The sequence below is a fragment of the Mustela putorius genome, unplaced genomic scaffold, assembly GCF_011764305.1.
Source record: "Mustela putorius furo isolate JIRA1106 unplaced genomic scaffold, ASM1176430v1.1 tig00537334_pilon_pilon_pilon, whole genome shotgun sequence".
NCBI lineage: Eukaryota > Metazoa > Chordata > Mammalia > Carnivora > Mustelidae > Mustela > Mustela putorius.
This window is the reverse complement of record NW_025422456.1, coordinates 531,874-538,398: the sequence shown is the minus strand read 5'-3', so window position 1 is coordinate 538,398 and position 6,525 is coordinate 531,874.

The window sequence follows — 6,525 nt, the reverse complement described above, 5'->3', positions numbered from 1 at the left end:
TGATCTCAATCTTTTTGTACTAGTTATGATCTGATTTGTTATCTAATATGCTATCTGTTCTGGAAAATGTCCCATTTGCACTTGAAAAAAATATGTTTTTCTGCTTTAGGATAGAATGTTCTGGATATATCTGTTAAATCCATTTTGTCTATTGTGTCATTCAAAGCCATTGTTTCCTTGTTGATTTTCTGCTTATGTGATCTGTCCTTTGATGTAAGTGGGGTGTTTAAGTCCCCTATTATTATTTTATTAATGGGTGCATAATGTTGGGTGCATAAATTTTTATAGTTGTTAGATCTTCTTGTTGTATTTTCCCCTTTATGACATAATTCCATTCTTCATCTCTTGTTATGGACTTTGTTTTAAAGTCTAGTTTGTTTGATGCAAGTACTGTTATTCTGTCTTTCTTTGAAGTCCATTTGCATGTTAAATGTTTCTATATCCCCACTCTTTCAATCTCTAGGTGTCTCAGGTCTAAAACAAGTGTCTTCTAGGTAGCATATAGATTGACCTTGTGTTTTTATACATTCTGACACGTTATGTCTTTTGATTGGAGCTTTTAGTCCACTTATATACTAAGTATTGAGAGATACATATTTTGTACCATTTGATTACATGTTTTGATACTTCTTTAAATTTTCTCAGTTGTTTTCTTTGTCACTTTTGGTCTTTTTTTTCCATTCTAAGAGTACCCTTTCATATTTTGTGCAGGGCTAGTTAAGTAGTCAAGAATTACTTTAGTGTTTTGTTTGTTTATTTGTTTCTTTGTTTGTTTGTTTTGGTCCAGGAAAGCCTATTTCTCTTCCTTTTCTGAATTATAGCCTTGCTGGATAGAGTATTTTTGGCTGCATATTTTTCCCATTAATCACTTTGACTATTATCAATCCATTCCCTCTGGCTTGTCATATTTTGTTCAGAAATCTGTGGACAGTTTTATGGGGGCATCTATTATAAATGGGGGAAGTCTGGTTTTTCTCCTTTTTACATTTTTTTCTTTATTGTAATATTTTGCTAATTTAATTATAGTATGTCTTGGTGTTGGCTTGTTTTTGTTAATTTTGTTTGGAGTTCTTTGAGCCTCTTGGATTTGCATGTACTTTTTCTTACCCAGATTATTAAAGTTTTCAACTATTATTTCCTGAAATATATTTTCTGCATTGTTTTCTCTGTCTTAGTCTTCTGAGACTTCTATAATATGGATATTATTACATTTGATGGTGTCACTGATATCCTTAACATTCTCATGTTTCATAATTCTTCTTTATCTCTTTTGTTCAGTTGCATTATTTTCCATTTTTTTTCTTCTATATCACTTATGTGTTCCTCTGCTCTTTCTAGCCATGCATTCATTGCATCAAGCCCACTTCTAATATTTCAGCTATTGATTGATTCTATTTATTTTATTTTATTTTTTATTAAGTTCAATTAGCCAACATTATTAGTTTTTGACATAGTGGTCAGTGATTCATTACTTGCATATAACACCCAGTGCTCAGTAGATTACATACCTTTCTTAATGCCCTTCACCGAGTTATCCCATCCCCTCTTCCCACTCCCTTCTGCAACCCTCAATTTGTTTCTCAGAGTCTAGAGCCTCTCGTAGTTTTTCTTCTTCTTTGATTTCTTCACATTAGGGTTTCCCTCCCTTCCCCTATGGTCCTTTGCCATATTCATTTTATTCCACATATTAGTAAAACCATTTAATTGTCTTTCTCTGCTTGACTCATTTCACTTAGCAGTATATCCTCCAGTTCCAACCATGTCAATGCAAATGTTCGATATTTATCCTTTCTAATGACTAATATTCTATTACATATCTGAACCACATTTTCTTTATCCATTCATGTTGAAGGACATCTTGGCTTCTTGTGCAGTTTGGCTATTGTGGATATTGCTGCTATGAACATTGGGGAGCATGTGTTTCTTCTTTTCACTACATCTGTATCTATGGGTAAATACCCAGTAATTAAATATCTGGGTCATAGGGTAGCTCTATTTTTAATGTCTTAGGGAACCTTCATACTATTTCCTAAAGTGGTTGCACCAGTTTGTATCCTTACCAGCAGTGTACAAAGGTCCCCATTTCTCCACATTCTTGCCAACATTTGTGGTTCCCTGTCTTGTTAACTTCAGTCATGCTGACTAGTGTAAGGTGGTGTTTCATTGTTGTTTTGATTTGCACTTCCCTGATGGCAAGTGATTTTGAGCATATTTTCATGCATCTGTTAGCCATTTGTATGTCTTCTTTGAAGAAGTGTCTGTTCATCTTCTGCTCCTTTCTTGACTGTATCATCTGTTCAGCTGTTGAGTTTAAGATTCGTTATAGATCTTGGATATCAACCCTTTATCTGTTGTCATTTGCAAATGTCTTCTCCCATTTCCTAGGTTTCCTTTTAGTTTTGTTGACTGTTTCCTTTGCTGTGCAGAAGCTTTTATCTTGATGAGGTCACAAGAATTCATTTTTGCTTTTGTTTCCCTTGCCTTTAGAGACTTATTTGGAAGAAGTTGCTGTGGCCAAGGTTGAAGAGGTTACTGCCTGGGTTCTCCTCTAAGATTTTGATGGATTCCTATCTCACATTGAGGTCTTTCAACCATTTTGAGTTTATCCATGATATGGTGTAAGAAAATGGTTCAGTTTTATTCTTCTTCATGTGGTTGTCCACTTTCCCCATCATCATTTATTGAAGAGACTGTGTTTTTGCATTGGATATTCTTTCTGCTTTATCAAGGATTAGTTGACCATAGAGTTCATGGTCCATTTCTGGGTTATCTATTCTGTCCCATTGATCTATGTATCTGTTTTTGTGTCAGTACCATGCTATATTGACTAACTCTTCTTCATTAACATATACTGTATTATTAGTTTCATAGGTAGAATTTAGTGCTTCATCAGTTGCCTATTAACACCCAGTGATCATTACTACAAGTGCCCTTCTTAATGCCCATCAACAAGTTGCCCCATTCCTCCACCCAGCTCCCCTCCAGCAACCCTCTGTTTGGTTCCAGTAGTAAAGAGTCTCTTATGGTTTGTCTCCCTCTATGTTTTCATCTTATTTTATTTTTCTTTCCCTTCCCCCACACTCACCTGTTCTATTTCTTAAATTCCACATATAAGTGAAATCATATAGTATTTGTCTTTGACTGACTTATTTCACTTAGCATAATGAATTCTACTTCCATTCACAACATTGCAAATGGCAAGATATCTTTCGTTTGATGGTTAAGTAACATTCCTTTATGTTACCTCTTCTTTATCCATTCATCAGTCGATGAACATTTGGGCTCTCTCCATAGTTTGGCTATTATTGAAAATGCTGTCATAAACATTGAGATGCATATGCTACTTTGAATCTTTATTTTTTAAAAGATTTTTAAAATTTATTTGACAAAAATAGACAAGGAGAAAGAGAAGACAAGCAGGGGGAGTGGGAGAGGGAGAAGCAGGCTTTCCACAGAACAGGGAGCCTGATGTGGGGCTCGATCCCAGGAACTGAAGGTAGACTCTTAATGGCTGAGCCACCCAGGTACCCCCAAATCTGTATTTTGTATCCTTTGGATAAGTACCTAGTAGTGCAATTGGTGGGTCATAGGGTAGCCTTGTTTTTTATTTTTTGAGGAACTTCCCCATAGTTTTCCAGAGTGACTGCACCAGTTTGCATTCCCACCAAAAGTGTAAGAGTGTTTCACTTTTTCCACATCCTTGCCAACATCTGGCATTTCCTGAGTTGTGTTCCTGATTGATTCTTTTTTAATTCTTTTATTTTTGCAGTAAGGACTTCCCTAAAGTCTTTCATTCTATTCTCAAATCCAGTGATAATTCTTAAGATTCTTCCTTTAAATTCTCCATCAGGCATATTACTTGTATATTTTTCACTTAGATGTTTGGCAGTGACTTTATCCTTTTGTTTCATTTGGGATGAATTCTTCCATTTTGGTATTTTTCCTGTGTATCTGTCATCTTAATCTTCTCCTTCTCCTCCTTCTCCTTCTTCTTCTTCTTTGGAATAGACTCTTGTGTTTCTTTCTTCCAAGAGTATTGTACTTATGATGAAGAGGTCATATACTGTTCAGGGTCTGTTTTCTGGTGTGTGTTGCATGCACTGTGCTGTTGTGTTTTGGCTGTTGTATGCTTTAGGCCAGTTGTCTCTGAAGGCTCTCCTTGCCTGCAGTGGTCAGTGTTTTGTCCTTGGCTGGAATGTGATTTTTAACGAGGTGTGCTCTGTTCTGGCTGTTAAGTGACACCTTGAACTGAAGTCCGGCAGAACTCTCTGTTTTAGAGACATGGTGTGGGCAGGTGTTTCTGTTTGTGCCCTGAGGAAATATCACGCCAGGCTGGGGTTGAGACAAGCTTGACTGAGAGGAGCAGCAATGCCAGAATACAAGGGTGTGGGATTTGGTTTAAGTGGTTAGGTAGCCAGTGTCCATGTGGTGCTGCTCATTGCAAATGGCTGTGTGTTTATGCTGAGGATAAGAGGAGGGGAATTACACCAGACAACTCCTTTGTCCCTGGAGAATAGACTTCATGCACACCGCCTCTCAGGAAGACTCTGAGAAGTGCGAATAAACTCCCCTCTGTGTGTCCCAGGCATTTTTAAGATAGCTGTTTCCAAATTATCTCTCTCTGGGTTGTTTTCCTGCCTTCTATCCAGGAGCAGTGTGGTGCCTTCTGGGCTCTATCCAAGCCAAGCTCACTGACACTTAAAACTCCAGGTTTTAGGGACATGGTATGTGCTTGTCTTCTAGGGGAGGGTCCTGCTACACTGGGACTGGGGCAAGCTTGACCTAAAAGGCAGCTGCATCAGAGGGCAGAGGTATGAAACTTGGTGTAAGCAAGTTAGGCAGCCAGTATTGGGGTTAAGATACTTTCTGCAGTTGGCTCTGTGTTTATGCTAAGGGATGGGTGAAAGAAACTTGGGCTGACATGTTCTTTTGTCCCTGGGGAAGCCTCTCTTTGAACAGGGCTTCTCAGGGACTCACTTCAAGAAGGGTTTATAGCAGCAATGTCCACAATAGCCAAACTATGGAAAGAACCTAGATGTCCATCAATAGATGAATGGATCAAGAAGATGTGGTATATATACACAATGGAATACTATGCAGCCATCAAAAGAAATGAAATCTTGCCATTTGCGACAACATGGATGGAACTAGAGCGTATCATGCTTAGCAAAATAAGTCAAGCAGTGAAAGACAACTATCATATGATCTCCCTGATATGAGGAAGTGGTGATGCAACATGGGGGCTTAAGTGGGTATGAGAAGAATAAATGAAACAAGAAGGGATTGGGAGGGAGACAAACCATAAGTGACTCTTAATCTCACAAAACAAACTGAGGGTTGCTGGGGGGAGGGGGTTTGGGAGAAGGGTGTGGGATTATGGACATTGGGGAGGGTATGTGCTTTGGTGAGTGCTGTGAAGTGTGTAAACCTGGTGATTCACAGACCTGTACCCCTGGGGATCAAAATATATGTTTATAAAAAATAAAAAATTAAAAGTAAAAAAAAAAAAAGAAGAGGGAATAATCTTCCACCTGTAGCTCCCAAGCATTCTTTAATTCCATTCCCTCTGCTCCCAGGTTGTTTGTCTGCCTTCCCTTCAGGAGCAGATTAGCACTCTTAGGACTCTATCCCAGCCATGTTCATTGACCTTAAGACATCAGTCTTTAGGTGTGGGAATTCACAATGCCTGGATAGCTAAGATATGATAAACACAATCCCCCTTGGGAGAGGCTAGTTGAAAAGCAAGGAAGAAATGACCAGAAAACTGGGTCTCCTTTTAGGTTTCTGGGCTGAAAACAGCCAGATCCTAATCGTGGCTCAGCACTATCTCCCTAGGCACAGATTCTTAATTTAGGTTAGACTTAAATCTTTAATAGTCATCTATCCCTGACTGCTGGTCACATCACAGATAGTTCTAATCATACAATACCCATAAATGCCACTGCCCTAGTTATTGAAACTTTACATTCTTCTCTAATTGTGATTTTTTGATATAATAATAAAATGCATAATAAAAATGGAAATAGAGTTTGACTTGGGGCCTTTTTCCATTAAAGCCTCTGGTCCATAGACCCTCTCATTTCTCCTAATAAGGTGTCTCAAGTAATATTTTCATTTGCCTTCTCAAGTTTTGCTGGACAAACCTGATATTTAAGCCCTTCTGGGGACAAGAAATCAGAAAAAAAAAAAAAAAAGACTTTTGTTGCCCAAACCAATGCCTTTGGGTAAATATTCTCCTTGTGCAGTCCCCCATAATCTACTGTTTTGGTACTAGAGTCCTGTTGATTCAGGGGAAGTAAAGTGGAAGAAGATGTTCCATGTTTGATTAAATCACAAACTTTTAGTAGGCTTTAGTCTTAGGGATGTGACCTTCAAAAAAACTTTTTTCTGGTAGTATTGCCTTTTCTCCACTTTCTTGACTGCAGTGTTTCTAATCTATTTTTCTGAAGCCCTGACCTATACCCTATATTTTACCTCTTAGATGAGGCAGCAAGACTGGAGGCAGTTGCTGTGAGAAGGAATTGT